Source organism: Phyllobates terribilis, unplaced genomic scaffold (genome assembly GCF_046119375.1).
Source record: "Phyllobates terribilis strain yellow unplaced genomic scaffold, ASM4611937v1 Scaffold_4__5_contigs__length_816908805, whole genome shotgun sequence".
NCBI lineage: Eukaryota > Metazoa > Chordata > Amphibia > Anura > Dendrobatidae > Phyllobates > Phyllobates terribilis.
This window is the reverse complement of record NW_027362764.1, coordinates 660294370-660315300: the sequence shown is the minus strand read 5'-3', so window position 1 is coordinate 660315300 and position 20931 is coordinate 660294370. Positions and strand designations below refer to the sequence as shown.

The 20931-nt window shown below is 44.6% G+C and overlaps 1 protein-coding gene across 2 annotated transcripts in view; it reads right to left on the bottom strand.

The window, feature by feature from the left end:
• The window catches only part of LOC141264476 (uncharacterized), a 497614-nt gene extending 476940 nt beyond the window's left edge, over nt 1–20674 (bottom strand). For both annotated transcript variants that reach the window (XM_073676751.1, XM_073676752.1), the window contains exon 1: nt 20576–20674. The gene's annotated coding sequence lies outside the window, so the exon portion shown is untranslated. The remainder of the gene's footprint in view (nt 1–20575) is intronic.
• Between the last annotated feature and the right edge of the window lie 257 nt (nt 20675–20931).

The window sequence follows — 20931 nt, the reverse complement described above, 5'->3', positions numbered from 1 at the left end:
TACTTAGACAACCTATTATTAAATGCCCGAGTCTCCTGAGTAAAATAAGAAAAGCTCATACTCCCTTCCCATACCGACAATTCCAGCAATGCCGGCGCTGGGTCTTCCGAAGATTGCGCGACATTGTTATGTCACGTGAGCACTGCAGCTAATCAGCGGTCACTGATTGCCTGCTGCTCATCAGTATTCCACATAGCACATGTCCAATTTGACTGAATAGTAATTGCTACATAACAATGTCATGTGAGCACCATTAGACCCAATGCCAACATCACTGAAATGGTGCCAATGCAGGAAGTGAGTATAAGCTTTTTTTATTTAATTTGGAGGCCTCGGGCATTTAAGAAGGAGTTATCCAAGTAGTGTCCAACCCCTTTAATACAATCATGTGCTGGAGCCCTTCATACACATGCAGAGTGTCGTGGAGAAAAATTGCAAAATCCATAAAGACATCTCCACAGAGGGGACATATCACCCTCACATTGAACATATGGGATTAATTATAACTGGGTAATTGAGAAAGAGCTGACACTTCAACCTCCATTGAAATAGGACCTCCTGCCATGAACAGGTAATTATGACAGGGGATCTGTTGAGAGGCAGCCAACAAGACTACAATATGCATACTCAGAGGAAGAGAGAACACTTCTGAGGCAAGAGCTTTCTCTATTGAAAGAACTTGCCTCAGACACTGGAGCCAGTGATCAGTGATGAATATTGGGGTTCGCATTAATCCGATATTTATGGCAGCTAGATTTTTGGCGTGGAAGCGAAGGGAGGAACATTCCCATTCACTCTCATCACTGTAAGGCCTGCTGAACACATCCAACTTAATATCATTAATCAGATGGATGATGCTATCCATGTCATGTTTCACCATTATGGAAAGGTAAACCGGTGATAAGAAACATGACAATATCTCCAGCCTGGGACCTGAAGGGGTGAAGATATCCTGAAAGTTAGGGATTTCATAAACTTCTAAAAGACCTAGCACATCGCACGACCAGACTAGCCCCCATATGAGCTTACCAAGGGAAGGTATGTAGGCGTAACCTTGATCTAATAAGAAGCAGAGTTTGGAATTATTTATTTTGTCAGTGCTCCCTCTGCTAAGCTCTGAGCCATTTCCGTGAAACAGGTTTAGTACTTTTTCTTTTGTTATCCATTTTATCCCATGTGATTGTATATACCATATTGTTTTGTTCCCTTTTTGTATCATCGTTGTATATTTTTTATAAACACTGCCTACTTTTCCAAATGAAATATTTAAAATGTAAAAATTTAATAACTCCGTTCCTCTTGCCCTGTAAACCGCACCCCTGAAGCCTTATGCTACCTGTAACAGGTGACCAATCGACCTGTATAAAAGATTAGTGGTGGCAGCTAGTAGTTCCTTTTGTTATTGTGGAGTTGACAGTGCAGTGATGGTATTGGGGTGTATACATATATATATACAGTTATATGAAAAAGTTTGGGCACCCCTATTAATCTTAAGCTTAATGTTTTCTTAAAATTGGTGTTTTTGCAACAGCTATTTCAGTTTGATATATGTAATAACTGTTGGACACAGTAATGTTTCTGCCTTGAAATGAGGTTTATTGTACTAACAGAAAATGTGCAATCTGCATTCAAACAAAATTTGACAGGTGCATAAGTATGGGCACCTCACCAGAAAAGTGACATTAATATTTAGTAGATCCTCCTTTTGCAAAAATAACAGCCTCTAGTCGCTTCCTGTAGCTTTTAATGAGTTCCTGGATCCTGGATGAAGGTATTTTTGACCATTCCTCTTTACAAAACAATTCCAGTTCAGTTAAGTTTGATGGTCGCCGAGCATGGACAGCCCTCTTCAAATGATCCCACAGATGTTCAATGATATTCAGGTCTGGGGACTGGGATGGCCATTCCAGAACATTGTAATTGTTCCTCTGCATGAATGCCTGAGTAGATTTGGAGCGGTGTTTTGGATCATTGTCTTGCTGAAAGATCCATCCCCTGCGTAACTTCAACTTTATCACTGATTCTTGAACATTATTGTCAAGAATCTGCTGATACTGAGTGGAATCCATGCGTCCCTCAACTTTAACAAGATTCCCGGTGCCGGCATTGGCCACACAGCCCCAAAGCATGATGGAACCTCCACCAAATTTTACTGTGGGTAGCAAGTGTTTTTCTTGGAATGCTGTGTTTTTTTGACGCCATGAATAATGCCTTTTTGTAAGACCAAACAACTCAATCTTGGTTTCATCAGTCCACAGGACCTTCTTCCAAAAAGAAATTGGCGTCTCCAAATGTGCTTTTGCATACCTCAGCCGATTCTGTTTGTGGCGTGCTTGCAGAAACGGCTTCTTTCGCATCACTCTCCCATACAGCTTCTCCTTGTGCAAAGTGCGTTGTATAGGTGACCGATGCACAGTGACACCATCTGCAAGAAGTTGATGCTGCAGCTCTCTGGAGGTGGTCTGAGGACTGTCCTTGACTGATCTCACCATTCTTCTTCTCTGCCTTTCTGATGTTTTTCTTGGCCTGCCACTTCTGGCCTTAACAAGAACTGTCCCTGTGTTCTTCCATTTCCTTACTATGTTCCTCACAGTGGAAACTGACAGGTTAAATCTCTGAGACAGCTTTTTGTATCCTTTCCCTGAACAACTATGTTGAATAATCTTTGTTTTCAGATCATTTGACAGTTGTTTTGAGGAGCCCATGATGCCACTCTTCAGAGGAGATTCAAATAGGAGAACAACTTGCAAGTGGCCACTTTAAGTAGCTTTTCTCATGATTGCATACACCTGGCTATGAAGTTCAAAGCTCAATGAGGTTACAAAACCAAAAAAAGTGCTTTAGTAAGTCAGTAAAAAGTAGGTAGGAGTATTTAAAACAAGAAAATGATAAGGGTGCCCATACTTATGCACCTGTCAAATTTTGTTTGAATGCAGATTGCACATTTTCTGTTAGTACAATAAACCTCATTTCAAGGCAGAAACATTACTGTGTCCAACAGTTATTACATATATCAAACTGAAATAGCTGTTCCAAAAACACCAATGTTTATAAAACATTAAGCTTAAGATTAATAGGGGTGCCCAAACTTTTTCATATAACTGTACTTAACTCCACATGTGTTAATTCATAGTTTTGATACCTTCAGTGTGAATGTACAATTTTCATAGTCATGAAAATACAGAAAAATCTTTAAATGAGAAGGTGTGTCCAAACTTTTGGTCTGTACTGTATATACACACACACACATATACAGTGGGGAAATTGTGCAATTTCTCCCACTTAAAAAGATGAGAGAGGCCAGTAATTGACATAATAGGTAGACTTCAACTATGAGATACAAAATGAGAAAACAAATCCTGAAAATCACATTGTCTGATTTGGAAAAAAAAAAATTCAAATTTTGGTGGAAAATAAGTATTTGGTCAATTACAAAAGTTCATCTCAATATTTTGTTATATATCCTTTGCTGGCAATGTCAGAGGTCAAACGTTTTCTGTAAGTCTTCACAAGGTTGGCACACACTGTTGCTGGTATGTTGGCCCATTTCTCCATGCAGATCTCCTCTAGGGCAGTGATGTTTCGGGCTGTCGCTGGGCAACACGGATTTTCAACTCCCTCCAAAGGTTTTCTATAGGGTTTAGATCTTGAGACTGGCTAGGCCACTCCAGGACCTTGAAATGCTTCTTACAAAGCCAGTCCTTCGTTGCCCTGGCGGTGTGCTTGGCATCAATGTCATGGTGAAAGACCCAGCCACGTTTCATCTTCAATGCCCTGGCTGATGAAAGGAGGTTTGCACTCAAAATCTCACGATACATGGCCCCATTCATTCTTTCATGTACACAGATCAGTCGTCCTGGTCCCTTGGCAGAGAAAGAGCCCCAAAGCATGATGTTGGCACCCCCATGCTTCACAGAAGGTATGGTGTTCTTTGGATGCAATTCAGCATTCTTTCTCCTCCAAACACGCCGAATTGTTTTCTACCAAACAGTTCTACTTTGGTTTCATCTGACCATATGACATTCTCCCAATACTCTTTTGGATCATCCAAATGCACTCTAGCAAACTTTAGATGGGTCCGGACATGTAATGGCTTAAGCAGGGGGACACGTCTGGCACTGCAGGATCTGAATTCCTGGCGGCGTAGTGTGTTACTGATGGTAGCCTGTGTAACGTTGGTCCCAGTTCTCTACAGGTTATTCACTAGGTCCCCCCGTGTGGTTCTGGGATTTTTGCTCACCGTTCTTGAGATCATTTTGACCCCACAGGGTGAGATCTTGTGTGGAGCCCCAGATCGAGGGAGATTATCAGTGGTCTTGTATGTCTTCCATTTTGTAATTATTGCTCCCACAGTTCATTTCTTCACTCCAAGCTGCTTGCCTATTGCAGATTCAGTCTTCCCAGCCTGGTGCAGGGCTATAATTTTGTTTCTGGTGTACTTTGACACCTCTTTAGTCTTCACCATAGTGGAGTTTGGAGTGTGACTGTTTGAGGTTGCGGACAGGTGTCTTTTATAATGATAACAAGTTCAAACAGGTGCCAGTACTACAGGTAATGAGTGGACGACAGAGGAGCCTCTTAAAGAAGAAGTTACAGGTCTGTGAGAGCCAGAAATCTTGCTTGTTTGTAAGTGATCAAATACTTATTTTCCACCAAAATTTGAAAAAAAATTCTTTCCAAATCAGACAATTGATTTTCAGGATTTGTTTTCTCATTTTGTCTCTCATCGTTGAGGTCTACCTATGATGTCAATTACAGGCCTCTCATCTTTTTAAGTGGGAGAACTTGCACAATTGGTGGCTGACTAAATACTTTTTTTCCCCACTGTATATATATGTTCCATGGGGTTGAATCAGAGATGTATATACCATACGCTCACTAGGAGTTCCCCAAAAACTGGCCTAGTAGGAAAAACCGCCACGGCCTCATCCATCACTCGTCAGTCAATTGCATAATTGTCCTGACGATTGGAGGCACCGTAGTTGCGTCCCCTGACAAATTGGTGGTAGTGGTGGGATCTGAGTGATCTCTCCAGTGTTCTCCCTGATACAGATTGATAACTAATCTTTTCTTTTGGGTAAAGCCACTCAGAGTGGACATGAAGCAGCTGCAATATGCCAGCGTTTTATTATAAACATAAAAAAAAGTGAAGCAGTCAGATCACCAGTAACAAATTGTCCTCTTGTGCCAACAGCTGAGAAGATACTAGGAGGGTGCACAGATTGATGACAATTCAAGGGAGGAGTGAATTAAAAGGCGTAATATTCAGCACCAGGGGTAAACTTAAAAATTCAAAAACTTTATTTAATACATATTTAAAAATCCTACTTTCCAATGTGTTTTTCCAGTAATGCTGCTCTTAGTCATTGCTAAGCATTGTAAAATCATTTCCAGATCATAATACTATAGGTTGTTTTTTTTTTGCTTTAATACGAATGTGTAGCCCCTTAGAACATCGGGAAGTGACAATGCACTTCTAGCTTCTCAGCCTAACACTATATTTCCCTACCTAGCAGCACCGTCCCCTGGCTGATTGACAAATTGTATGTTCTGGTACATGGCTACTGACCTGTCAGTCAAGGGAGATTCATGCTAGGTAAAGAAATACAGCACAAGGTTCAGAAGCAAGAAGTGACTCGTTATGCCCCAGTGCACTTCGAGACAACTTCAAAAAGCGATTACTCACTGCTAGAGAAGCACTTTGGGGTCCTATAGGGATAGACTGGCTTATCTTTTAAAAAGCTACACGTACAGAGTCATATAAATGATTGGGGGGGGGGGGGTAAAAATTCTGACCTGTCCCCTTTATCTATGAAACACTTATGGGAATCGTTTGATACTCTTAAGAAATTGGCTTATCAATGACTTATACAAATAGTACTAGATGAATAGTAAAATTAGAAATGTAACATGATAGGAGGTCACACAGCGATGTTCACCTATCACCGGGCTGTTGAGTCGGTAAACCAAAGTTACAACTTCTTCATATAAGGCCAATAATTGTTAGTGATAAATTTACTGTAGCCAGATTTCTTGATAAATAGGGGCCTTAGATTGATAGATCATAAAATATATTTATATTAACATTTCTAAACTTTATAAATTCCTATGAAAAATAAAGAAAAGAAAAACTAAATAGCAACTATAAGCGCTCATTACCAAGACACCTTAGCAATCATCTGCCTGTCTCTGTGGAGTTTAAGCAGTACATTAATTTACAAATGACAGCATGTTAAAAAGCTGCGGTTTATCTTTAAAATGTAATTACAGCGACTGAAGAAAAAGGCTTCATTTACAAGCTGAAAGGACCAAAATAACACAGCTTTATTTGCAATAATAAGACACAGGAAATGTGTATTAATGTAAAGGAACTCTCAGAGATTACTAAGTGATGCGTCATTTAAAGCAAATAGATTAGTAAATAGAATCTAAAAAGCAGCGCACTGAGGAAAAGAAAAGAACCTGCCACATCTCAAACTGCTTCTCATAAACAGACACAGGTAACATAATTGGAGGGGGTTAGGATATGTGCTCACAACATTATTCCAGGTGGGTACGCACAGTAACCTTCCTGAAAAGGAACTAAGTAAATCTTAGCCTTGCAGGATGCCAAAGAGTATGCCAAATTATAGACTGAAATTTTGGCACGATTGGGGGTAACAATGACTGTCAGGGCACAGCGCGTCCACCGCCGGGTGCATCACCGCGAGAAACCGCCACGCTCCCAAACGTTTGACCTGTTGCACCTGGTGCAAAAATGGCTGCAACTGTAATCTTCTACCCCGCCATAGAACATAGAGCGAGTAGTGATGGATCGATTCGTGCAATCCTTACCGAGGTTGGTACAGACTTGGTTGCCCATGGTGATTCCGGAAAAGCTGATGAACTGGTCGGACTGGTCGAGGTTTCCGTGGGAAAGCAGCCCACTCCATTTTGGGGGTCCCAGTCGGGGGCTGACGCCCAAAAGGGGGTGGCGCGTCCAAGGACCAAAGGGGCGGGGGCAGTGGTGGCCAAGGTCCCCTCGGGAGAGATTATTTGGTGGCGGTGTCATGGTCCAGGACATGAAGCTGCCTGCTGCCCTCTGAACAAATGGACTGTAGCCTGGGACGTCGCTGTTCCTACTATGCCTACCCCGTCTGCAGTGTGGACTATCAGTCCGGTGAGGGGCCACAGTCATGTCCTGTGACCGTTAATGGGGTACTGGTAGCAGGACTCCTGGACTCCGGGAGCTTGGTGACTCTCATAAGGGCCACGCTCCCACACCAATTTATCGAGAGAAACGTGGGTGTGCGGTGCATACAAGGGGACGCAAAGGATTATCCTATTGCCAGAGTGACAATAAACACTGACTGTGGAGCTGAGTCCCATGTGGTTCGGGTAGTTAGGAAACTGTTCCACCTGGTGATAATAGGGCGGGACTTCAGTCTGTTTTGGGACTCATGGCGGAAAGCAGGGGTACCAAGTGTGTGAGCCGGTCACCCCATGATGCATCACTGTCGCAGTCAGAGGTAGATGACTTTCCCCTGTGTGTTCTTGTGGGGGACAAAGATGAGGGGGTGACCCCGGAGGACGAGGTTCCAGACTTGGGGGTGTCTCGGGGGAACTTTGTTACTGCGCAGATGCAGGATCTCACTTTGAAGTCTGCATTTGACATTGTGTCTGATCAATGGGGTTGCTCAGGAGCTGGGGCTGACAACAGGTTTCCATATTTTTCACTTAATGGGGAGCTTCTTTACAGGGTCACTAACCCAAAATGGGAAGTGATAGGGTCCCGGCACCACCAACTGCTCTATAGGCGTAGAGTGTTAGGCCTGGCCCATTCTCACATCTTGGGTGGGCATCTAGTAGTAGATAAGACTTGGGAGCAGGTCCTACAGAGGTTCTACTGGCCTGGATGTCAACGGAAGATTGTGAACTACTGCCGATCCTGTCCCACCTGTCAGCTAATGGCTCCCGTGTCCCATTTACGCAGCCCCCTAGTGCTGTTACCTATCATAGAGGACCCATTTCACCGGATCGCCATGGACCTTGACAGGCCCCTGGTGAAGTCTGCCTGGGGCCACTAATACATTCTGGTTGTATTGGACTATGCAACGCAATATCCCGAAAGGGTACCATTAAGAAATTCCTCTGCCAGAAGTATCACCAGAGAGCTGGTACATATTTTCTCCTGGACAGGTCTGCCAAAGGAGATCCTGAAGGACCAGGGAACTCCGTTTATGTCGAAGGTGATGAGAGAATTGTGTAAGGCTCTCCAAATTACACAACTCTGAAAGTCTGTATACCACACACAGACGGACAGACTGGTAGAACATTTCAACAAGACCTTAAAGACGACACCCTCGGAGACTTCTGGACATTGCAAAGGAGACCTGGGAAGCAGAGGTTACACCCCACCGGAGTGTCATCGAGTATGTGGACCAAATGCAGAACCGGATCGAAAGGGTAATGCCAATCGTGAAGGAGAGCCTTCTATAGGTACAAGAAGCTCAGGCGAGGGTCTACAATCGGGCCGCAAGGCTGAGACAATTCAGCCCTGGAGATCGGGTGTTGGTGTTGGTGCCCACGGTCGAAAGTAAGTTCCTGGCTAAGTGGCAAGGACCGTATGAAATAGTTGAGAAGCTGAGTGAAGTCAACTACAAAGTCCACCAGCCGGGTAGAAGGAAGCTGCACCAGATCTACTACATCAACTTACTGAAGCCGTGGCGAGACAGGGAACCAGTGGAAGCTCCATCTCTAGAGGCAAATCCTGAAGCCAGGGTCGGGGACGTTACAGTAGCAGAGACACGGTCACCGGCCCAGAAACAACAGTGCCGAGAACTCTTACAGACAAACCAAGACCTATTCTCAGAATTGCTCGGATGTACGCAAGTTATGGAGCATGAGATCCTGACGGAACCGCATGTACAGGTGAACCAAAGGCTGTATCGAATTCCCGAAGACCGCTGCGAGGTGATCTCCAAGGAGGTGAGGAGAATGTTGAGCCTGGGCGTTAATTGAGGAATTGAAGAGCGGCTGGTCCAGCCCGATTGTTCTTGTGCCCAAGCCGGACGGAGAATGGCAGTTCTGTAATGATAACAGGAAGCTAAACGATGTGTCCAAGTTTGATGCCTACCCGATGTTCCGGGTCGATGAGCTTATTGAGAGGTCTGCCAGGTACATCACTACGCTGGACCTAACAAAAGGGTACTGGCAGATTCGCCTGGCCCAGGGGCCAAGGAGAACACGGCCTTCTCTACACCCGATGGGTGTTTTCAATACACCAGGATGCCGTTCAGATTACAGGGTGCCCCAGCTACCTTCCAGAGGGCCATGGACCGAATTCTGGGCTCACATAAACAATACGCTGCCACGTACTTGGACGACATCATGATTTTCAGCCCAGATTGAGGAACCCACCTGCAGAAGGTCCAGGCAGTATTGGATGCATTGAGAAATGCCAGATTTACCATAAACCAAAGAAAATGCGCCATAGGAAAGGAAGAGGCAAAATACTTGGGCTACGTGGTTGGAAGAAGCGAAATTTAACCGCTGTGGTAAAGCGACTTGCTCGACTCTCCAGAAGCATACACAGGACACACGGGTAAACTTCCTGCAGGTTTATTGTGTGCCATAAACTCCAGTAGCGTCCCATAAAAATCAACAGTCCCTCATGGGGTTAACGGGAAAACAAAAGATAAAGTATAACAGAGTCCTTTAGCCAGCGAGGATTTACCAGCTCCTGGTAGCACAGTGAAGTCTCAGCACTCTCCAAAACACACACTACAGAGAGGAAAAATAGTGACTGAGCATTTAAACCTTGCTCAGCCACACCCTGAGGGGAAGTAGTGTGAATGGCTTCCCACCCTCTTTACCATTCACAAAAAAACACACCCTTTAAGTGAGTTAACCGCTAGCATATAACATTCTGGCAGAAATCTTGTAGGTTAGCAACCTCAGTGGCACAGGTCACAGGCTAGCAACCTGAGTGACACATACCTCCCCTCGAATATCACACCAGTAACTCTGTCACATATTGCCCCCCTCTGCCCAAAGCCAGGGGTTTAGGCAGCGTCCGATACCAGACAGGAAATTCTAGAAAGGGCATCAGCGTTCCCGTGTAACTTCCTGGGACTATGCTCCACGTGAAAGTTAAAGTCTTGAAGACCTAGGAACCATCTAGTTAACCTGGCATTTTTAACCCTCTTTTCCCTCAACCATCATAATGGGGCAGGCATGGTCTAACACCAGCTTAAACTTCCGGCCTAGTAGGTAATATCCTAGGGCATCTATGGCCCACTTTATGGCTAAACACTCTTTTTCTACAATTGCGAGTTCTTCTCGCAGGACGAAAGCTTCCGGCTCAGATAGAGAATGGGATGTTTTTCCCCCATTTATCTCGAGAGAGTACGGCTCCTAGACCAACCTCTGAAGCATCTATCTGGACCACAAACTTTTTTAAAGTCTGGTGCGACCAGGACCGGCAGCTTACACAGTGCTAACTTCAACTGTTGAAACGCAGTCCCTGTTTCCTCCATCCATTTCACCATGGTTGATCTGGTGCCTTTTAGGAGATCCGTAAGTGGCGCGACCATGATGGTAAAATTTGGTATAAACCGCCGGTAATATCCCACCATTCTCGCTCTTACTTGCTTCTTGGAGTGGGGTTGCGGCCAGGTCTGGATTGCCTCCACTTTATTGACTTGTGGTTTTATTTTGCCTTTTCCGAAGACATAGCCCAAGTACTTGGCCTCCTCTTTTCCGACAGCACATTATCTCAGATTTATAGTAAATCCTGCCTTCCTTAGCGCATCTGTAGTTTAGGTAGATGACTAGCCCAGTCTGGGCTATAGACTACAATGTCGTAAAGGTAGAGAAAAACCAAAGACAAGCAAAATACCCAAATACCTGGAAGTACTGTAAATGGATAAATCGCACAGTGCATAAAAATAATGATAAATAATAAAGGGTATTTAGTTAACATAAATTTTGATCAAAATAATGTAAAAGCCATCCCGCAACGTCATGGCAACCCTTATGGGACAGTCCTAACTCTAATATTAAAACCTTACCATTTGTCAAGTGACATACATATGGAAAAGGGCAGAGAGACTGAACTCCTAGTAGAAGCATGGACCTGAGAGGAGAGGCAGAATGAACCTTTCAGCTCAGACAAAGGGCAGCCACACCCATATATGCACTGAAGCACACTAAACTACAAATAAAAAACCTGGGAGTCTGAACTGAAATGTAAATTGATGTGCATGCAAAATGTAAATGCATGTTCACATAAGGCCACTAGACAGAGAAAAACCAAAGACAAGCAAAATACCCAATGTCGTAAAAGGTAGGCTGTGGCATACTTCTTATGTGGGGCTAGGATTCGATCCATAGCCCTCGGGAAGGTGGCTGGGGTCCCCTGTAGTCCGAACGGCATCCGAGTGTATTGAAAGCACCCATCAAGTGTCGAGAAAGCCGTCTTCTCCTTGGCCGTCTGGGACATGGGGATCTGCAACTAGCCCTTCGTCAGGTCAAGCGTGGTGATGTACCTCGCCGGTCCAAGCCTCTCGATGAGTTCGTCGCCACGGGGCATCAGGTACGCATCACACTTGGACGCCTCATTCACCCGGCAGTAGTCATTACAAAACCTACACGCTCTGTTGGGTTTTGGCATGAGGACGATTGGACTCAACCACCCACTCTTTGAATCCTCTATCACACCGAGGTCTAACCTCCTCTTCACCTCGGCCGGTATGGCTTCAGATTCACTCACACATGTGGCTCTGTTAGCACGTCATGCTCTACCACCTGAATATGCCCCAGCAACTCTGAGAACAGCTCCCGATACCGCTGTAGTAGTTCTCGACACTGTTGCTTCTGGGCCGATGATAGAGTCTTTGCTATAGCGACCTCTTCCACCTAGCCTTCGGAAGCAGCTCCCAGGCAAGGAGTTTCCACAGGGTCCCGGACCCTCCACGGCTTGAGCAAGTTCACATGGTATACTTGGTGCGGCTTTCTTCGGCCAGGCTGGTGGACTTTGTAATTAACTTCGCTGACTTTCTCCACCACCTTGTATGGACCTTGCCATTTGGCCAGGAACTTGCTCTCAACTGTGATTAGCACCAACACACGGTCCCCGGGCTGAAACTGCCTCAGCCTTGCCATTCGGTTATAGACCCTGGCCTGGGCTTTCTACGCCTGGAGGAGGTGAGCCTTCATGATCGGCATCATTTTTGCTATTCTTTCCTGCATCCGGGTGACATGTTCATTGATGCTCCGGTGTAGCGTAACCTCGGCTTCCCAGGTTTCTTAAGCAATATCCAGGAGCCCTCGCGGATGCCGTCCATACAGCAGCTCAAACGGAGAAAAGCTGGTAGAGGCTTGTGGAACCTCCCTTACTGAGAAGAGCAGGAACGGCAGCAGGTAGTGCCAGTCACGTCCATCCTTCTCTATGACTTTCTTGAGCATCGCTTTCAGGGTCTTATTAAACCGCTCTATTAGGCCGTCTGTCTGAAGATGGTAAACAGAGGTTCGCAGCTGGGTAATCTGGAGGACCTTGCACAGCTCCTTCATTACCTTTCTCATGAACGGGGTCCCTTGATCCGTTAGGATTTCCTTCGGCAGACCAGTCCTGGCAAATATATGGACCAGTTCCCCGGTTATGCATTTGCTCGAAGAGTTCCTTAGCGGTACCGCTTCTGGAAACTGGGTCGCATAGTCCATGATCACCAGAATGTATTCGTGACCTCGGGCTGATTTGACTAAGGGCTCTACTTGGTCCATAGCAATCCTCTCAAAAGGGACCTCTATCACTGGTAGTGGAACTAATGGACTACGGAAGTGGGAAGAAGGAGCAGTTATTTGGCAGGTGGGGAAGGACCTACAATAGTTCAGCATTTCTCGATAACACCCTGACCAATAAAACCTTCTTAATATCCTCTCCTAGGTGTACCCGCAGAACATGTGAATGGGCCATATATAGTACACTCCGTCTGTATGGCCCTGGCATTAGCAGCAGTTTCACTATCTCACCGCCACTTAGTTTGGCCACCCAATATAACAACTATCCCTGAATTGCAAAGTGGGGGAACCTGGTGTCGGCCCCCAGCTCTTGGGCAACCCCATTACATACAGTAACCTGGTCAAACGCCCCCTTTAAGGTCAGGTCCCATCTAACTCAGGGAGGTTGGCCTCCTCGGTCACCGTCTCGCCCTCATAGCTGGCAAGGACGCACAGTGGGAACTCATCCACTTGAGACTTCATCGGGGGTTCTTCTCCAGGAACCTGGCTTTTGCCCACGCTACTTAATCCTGTATCCTTTCCTCAAAAGTCCCAAAAAAAAAAAAATGATGGCCCAGTATGACGGGATGTATCAGGTCCTTAACCACCCCGACCTCGTTGGACTGGGCACCACAGTCTGTTTCCACTGTCACTATGGCCACGGGGTAGTCCTTGGCGTCCTCATTGATGCACCGAACGCAAACAGTTTTGGAAAGGACTACCTGTTGGTGAAGGATAGCTCTAAGGTCACCAGACTCCCAGAATCTAACAGTCCAAGCACCTTTACTCCATTAATGGACACGGTACATGCCTGTGGCCCCTCACCGGTCGACAGTCCACACTGCAGGCTGGATAAGCATAATAGGAACACAGTCTGCTGAGGCTGCAGTCCATGGGCTCAAGGGACACATGACACCGGAGGGCTATGTATCCAGGGTTGTGACACCGCCAACAGACTATATCCTTAACAACAGTCCTTGCGGCACCTTCTGTGGAAGTGGAACACCCCCCAGTGGTGGCTCTAAACCCCTTCCGTGGTGAACCTGCCTTCTTTTGGGTATCCCAGTACGGGGAAGTAACTATATCCGGTTTCCCGGATTTCTCAACCACCTGGTACCTCTCTATCAGGCCAATGAAGTCATCTGCGTTCTGGGGATCGCCCTGGGCAACCCAAGTCTGTACCAACTTGGGAAGTGAGTGCATGAATCTATCAATCACTACCCGCTCTATCATCTGGGCTGGAGTAGAGGACTCTGGCTGTAACCACTTCTGAGCGAGATGCAGTAGGTAAAACATCTGCGAGCGAGGGGGTTTGTCACAGGCATACGCCCAGTAGTGGACTCGTTGGGTTCTCACCACCTTATTTACTCCTAGGCGTGCCAAGATCTCTGTCTTTAGTTTGGCATATCTCTTGGCATCCTGCAGTGCCAAGTCATAATATGCCTTTCGGGGTTCACCCGACAAATATGGCGCCAGAACATCTGACCACTGTTGTGGTGGAAGTCTCTCCCGATCAGCCACCCTCTCAAAGACTGTCAGAAAGGCTTCTACATCATCCCCAGGGGTCATCTTCTGCATGGCCCGTCTTACCGCCTTCTGGACTTGTGAGTCATCAGTCGGCCCTGGGGGTGGGGCGGTTGCTCTACCCTGGATGGCATCTGCCAGAAGCTGTATCTGCTCTTGCTGCTGCGCCTTTTGCTGCAACTGAGTCTGTTGTAGTAACAGTTTGGTCGTCTCCTGTTGAGCTTGCTGCTGCAAGATCTGCTGCTGCTGTAGCTCCTGGTGTTGCTGTAATTGTTGCAGGTGCTGCTAATGTTGCTGCTGCTGATGTTGCTGCTGCTGGCTCTGGACTAAATGCTTAATAAGCTCCTTCATGTTGCCGGACATCTCTGGCTGGCTGACGGCCTTCACCCAGGACATCCACCGTTCTCTATGGAAGGTACATGTGTTCCTGGAATCTTACCAGCACGCTCACACCAACTGTGGTAAAGCGACTTGCTCGGCTCTCCAGAGGCAGACACAGGACACACGGTTTGGGTAAACTTCCTGCAGGTTTATTGTGTGGCATAAACTCCAGCAGCGTACCATAAAAATCAACAGTCCCTCGTGGAGTTAACAGGAAAACAAAAGATAAAGTATAACAGAGTCCTTTAGCCAGCAAGGATTTGCCAGCTCCAGGTAGCACAGTGAAGTCTCAGCAACACCAGTCCTCCAGTGTTGCTCTCTGGCTTCAGCCCATCACAGCCTGGAGACTTCACTCTCCAGAACACACACTACAGAAAGGAAAAATAGTGACTGAGCATTTAAACCTTGTTCAGCCACACCCTGAGGGGAGGTAGTGTGAATGGCTTCCCACCCTCTTTGCCATTCACAAAAAACACACCCTTTAAGAGAGTTAACCCCCAGCATAAAACATGCTGGCAGAAATTTTGTAGGTTTCATTTCACATAGGCTAGCAACTTGAGTGACACATACCTCCCCTCGTATATCACACCAATGACTCACCGCAAATGAACAAGGTGGAGGCAATTCAGAATTGCCTGCAACTGGCCTCCAAGAAACAGGTACGGGCCTTTCTGGGTATTGTGGGGTATTATCGGCGCTTTATTCCGAATTTCGCCACAATAGCGGCACCCCTGACCAACCTACTTAGAGGTACAAAGACGGCGATGGCTAAGTGGTCTTATGAGGCAGAGATAGCGTTCCAGGAGCTGAAACGTGCCCTATGTAACCAGCCCGTCTTGATAGCGCCTGACTTCCGTAAAGAGTTTGTGCTCCAGACAGATGCATCATATGTCGGAATAGGAGCAGTCTTATCGCAGAAGGTAAATAGGGAGGAACAACTAATTCTGTACCTGAGCAGAAAACTGTCGGCGGCCAGCGATAAGAATTATGCGATTGTGGAAAAGGAGAGCCTGGCCGTCAAGTGGGTGGACGATACCCTTAGGTACCACCTGTTAGGCCGCAAATTCAGACTGGTCTCAGACCATGCCCTCCTGAGATGGATGAGAGAACCGATGGGGAAAAATTCCCGGGTGAACAGATGGCTCCTGGCCCTCCAAGACTTTAGTTTTTTGGTAGAGCACAGGCCCGGGAAACTGCATGCTAATGCTGATGCCCTGTCCAGATTTCCCTTTCTAGCGAGTGAAGGTGCCAAAACCCCCAACTTTGGGCAGAGGGGGGGGAATATGTGAAAAAGTCACTGGTAGTGTGTCGGAAGGGAGATATGTGTCACTGAGACTCTTCGCTTCAGTGATTTGAAAACATGGAAGTGTCTCCTGCACATTCGGTGCAGAGAGAGTTAACAGGACCATGTTTACAAGGGCATGCTTTTAGTGGATAACGAAGTGCAGGGCAGGACGTTATCCACCCTATCTCCAATCCAGGGAGAGTCTGGGCTTTAAATAGCCAGCCCTGATATTCAGGTGTGGTCAGTAACTGGGGAAACCTGCTCCAGAGTGGAGCTAGCACGTGCTGTGCTGAACCTGTGTGTGGCTAATCATGAGTGGCCAGACCTTGGCCAAGATACATACTCTTTTGCAAGTTTTGCATTTTGTTTTTGTCTCTTGAGCAGAATGGGCTGTTTTTTTTTCTTTATGGACTACCGGGTAGTTTATGCCTGCTGAATAAACTAATCCAAAAATTTAAAGAGACAGTATCCCGTGTTTACCTCCGTATACCACCGAGCTTGTCGCTATACCACAATATATAAGTTTTAACATTCTAATATATAGGAGAAACTTTGTAATTATTTATTTTTTCATCAGTGACAGCACCATTTACTCCAGCGTTTTATTTTTATTGCAGAGCTGGAGTGGTGCTACTAATCTAAGTTCCCTGCCCCCAGCATTATACTTACCAGCCGGTGTCTTCATCTTTTTTTGAAGCCACTTTGGTCTGTCTCCAGCAGTTTGTGACTTGCCGGATTGCTCCAATGTTTGTCGGGCGAGTCGGATGTCACAATTCAATGTAAGTCTATGAGAGCCAGAATGAGGCGCTCATAGACTTATATTGAGAGCTTGTGACCGTTACCTCTGACTTCCAGTCAATCAGCAGTTGCGGTCACAAGGTGGCGGCACCAAAAAAAGCTAATGACGGCAGCTGGTAAGCATAATACTAGGGTCAGGGACTTTACATTAGTGGCACCACTCCAGCGCTGAAATAGAAAAAAAAAACACTGGAGTGGTGCTTTAACCCCTTCACCCCCGGGCCATTTTCCGTTTTTGCTCTTTCGTCTTTTACTCCCCTTCTTCCCAGAGCCATAACTTTTTTATTGTTCTGTAAATATGGCCATGTGAGGGCTTATTTTTTGCGGGACAAGTTGTACTTTTGAAAGACACCATTGATTTTTCCATATCGTATACTGGAAAACGGGAAAAAAATTCCAAGTGCGCTGAAATTGAAAAAAAAAGTGCTCACTAAATACTAAAATTGACCTGCCATTATGATTTTCCAGGTCATTACGAGCTCATAGATACCAAACATGTATAGGTTCTTTTTTATTTCAGTGGTAGAAAAAAAAATCCAAAATTTGCTTTAAAAAAAAAAAAAAAAAAGTCACCATTTTCCGAGACCTGTAGCTTCTCCATTTTTCGGGATCTGGGGCTGGGTGAGAGCTTATTTTTTGCGCACCGAGTTGATGTTTTTATTGATACCATTTTGGGGTAGATGTTTTGATTGCCCGTTATTTCATTTTATTGCAATGTTGCAGCGACCAAAAAAAAGTAATTCTGGTGTTTTGATTTTTTTCTCGTTACGCCATTTAATGATCAGATTAATTCTTTTTATATTTTAATAGATCTGATGATTCTGAACGCGGCGATACCAAATATGTTTATATTTCTTTTTTTTTTGTATTGGTTTATTTTGCATAGGGCGAAAGAAGGGCGATTTAAACTTTTATATTTTTTAATATTTCAAAAAAAAATATTTTACTTTTCACATGCTTCAATAGTCTCCATGGGAGACTAGAACCTGTGATTATCTGATCGCCTGTGTGTAGCCGAAATGCTAACTTGCTATGAACGCCGACCGCTGGCACAGGTGCTGATGAGCGTGACATCCTTACGGCACGGCGATATTAAATGCCGCAGTCAGAGATTGACAAGTGACAATGGCTTCTGGGATTAGGTGTTAGACGAGTATAAATTAGCTTTTTTATTTTCTGTTTTTTTTTACAGGGGACATTAGCTTCTGGGATTAGGCGTTATGTGAGTATAACTGTGTTTTTTATTTTTAAATAAATGAGTAAAACCATGTGTACTTTTATTTCAAATAAAGGATTTTTTTACATGCTGTGTGTTTATTTCCAAACTTTTACTATGGGGTTAGTAATGGGGGTGTCTTATAGACGCCTCTCCATTACTAACCCCTGAGATTCATGTCAGCTGCTAATATAAGGGTGACATGAACCCCAACCATATTACCCCCACTTGCCACTGCACCAGGGCAAGTGCGAAGAGCCGAGGCTAAACACCAGATATGGTGCATCTTAATAATGCACAATTTCTGGGACGACTAAGGGCTGATGTTATTATCCTTGGAGGGTGCTAGTATCCATGGCCCCTTCCCTGACTATAAATATCAGCCGCAGCTGTCTGTTTAGCCTTTGCTAGTTCGATTTTATAGGGAGACCCTACACCAATTTCTTCTGGGTTTCCCCCTGTAATCTAACCAGTAAGGGCTAACCAAACAGCTGTGAGCTGTTATTAATAGCCAGAGGACATGTTGGCCTAGGCCCCTTCCAGTCCTATCTGCCCCAGAAATGGCACTTCATATTTGAAGTGAGAATTCTGGCACTTAACCCAGGCTCTTCCCCATGGCCTGGTGCAGTGGCATTGGGGTAATGGGATTAGGGGTTGGTGTCAGCAGCTGTTGCTGACACCAAGCCCTAGGTTTAATAATGTAAAGGTGTCAGCCAGACACTTATAAACTTGTAAGTAAAGAGTTAAACACACACACACTGAGAATAAAACATTATATTTGAAATAAAACAAACACATTCTTTAATCTTTTAAATTAACCCAATATATTCACCCCAAGTCTGACGTTAATCCAAAGGTTAAAGCGATGTCTCACGTTTCTTTTTTCAAATATCTTTATTTAGCTCCAAAAAGCATTCATTGCTGTACAAAAACGCATAAAAACGCATGCAAAAACACACCAAAAATGTGCGTTTTTTTCCACTTAATTTTTGCTGCTAACAAACTCCTAGAGATGCAGAAACTTGGCAGAAATTTCTGCAATTAAATACTCAACCCTTAATAGTACAGAAAAACTTTGATTCTGTGTTTAAAAAGGCAACAGCGTTATATTATTTTTCAAGTTTTTTTTTTTTTTCAGAAGCCTATAGAGAAAAAATGCACCAAAACCTCAGAGTCTAAATTTAGTTTAGACGCACAGAGGGTGAAGATTTCATGGACTCACGTACACTTTGCTTGGAAATTTAGACCTTGTTCTAATGTAGCGTAAATGCTGCGTATTTTCTGCTGCTAGTTTTGCACAAAAATTCTGTTGAGTTTAACTGTCCAAGCAATGGATGTGATTTCATGAGAACTGCGCACAGGGGGCGTCTAAAGACGCTGCTGAACTGTGCGTTTTTGGTGTCTTTTTTTCTCTCTCTCTTGTCTTCTATGTGGAGCCTAAATATAACACATGTAAAAAACTGCAGACACTTTTTTTAAGTGCAGAATCAAAGCTTTTCTGTACTATAAAAAAAAACACATTAAAAATGAGGCTTCACATCTGCACCAAAAACACATCAAATAAAGGGGAAAGTTTGTTATTGTGTAGTTTGGAGCGGACATCTGCAGAAAACAAAGAACACAGTATTTCTGCACTGTGTGAACACGGCCTTACTCACATAAAAAAAAAGCAAGATGGTGTATAGTGAAGCTACATATAGATTAGAAAGTTCTGGCAGCTCCGACTGTGAATGAATGACCAAAAAAGTAGCCAGGGGCGTGAACAAAATCTGACACATAGTGCGCAGCATAATCTATTCCTCTTTCTGTTCTTCAAAAGCTGAGAGGTATGCTTATGGGAAAAACTAACAATGACCAAACATTGATGGACAAAGGATTGCGTTTTTATGTACAATAAAAATTAAGGACATCTGAATGAGTCCTTAGAAGGAAAGTCTCTAGCCTGGCTAACTCATCCTACCCAAGACTCATCTGTCTATAGCCACTAGCAGCAAAATTTTAAAAGGCAATGAGCAATGTCCCCTTTGCAAAGACGATAAAATGATATGAGCACTAATTCAAAAGTCTCACAATCTCTGGACCAGGGATGGCAGATTTTTATAAAAATTGTGGATTTTGGTGAGGATCTTCATTATACAGGGTGTCTGGTGCACAGGTACTATATTATACATATATACAGGGTGTCTGGTGCACGGATATAATATTATACATACCGTATATTATAGATACACACACAAGGTGTCTGGTGCACAGGTATATTATATAATATATATATATATATAAATATATATACAGGGCGTCTGGTGCACAGGTATATAATATAATACATATATAAATATATATACAGGGCGTCTGGTGCACAGGTATTATAATATTGTATATACATTATATATATATATATATATATATATATATATATATATATATAGGGTGCCAGGTGCTCAGTTACTATATTATACATATATACAGGCTGTCAGGTTTTATAGATATATACAAGGTGCCAGGTGCTCAGTTACAAGACTACACATATATACAGGGTGTCAGATATGCTGGTATAGATATATACAGGGTGTCAGGTATACTATTATACATATATATATATACACAGTTACCTTGCAGGTGCACAGATGCTCGGTAACCGCTCAATGAGCCCAGAAAGCCGCTCTGAACTTCACATCCCGCCCACACACAGCTCCAGGGAGAAACTAGCCAATTAGCGTGCAGATAACATCCGTTCCCCCTACTGTCTCCTGTGTAAGAAGCTCCGTGATTGGCTACACGCAGTGTGAGGACGGTTGTCACTTGTTTGTGGAAACTAATTCATTGTTTGATACTTTGTTTAGAACGAGGGGGAAGGAGAGGACACGTGAGAAGCCGCAGTGCTGGAGATGTGCAGTCAGCGCTGGTCACACTGTGCGCACAGGTCCCGGAGCAGGGAGCGTGGTGCTGGACGCAGATAGCTGGTGAC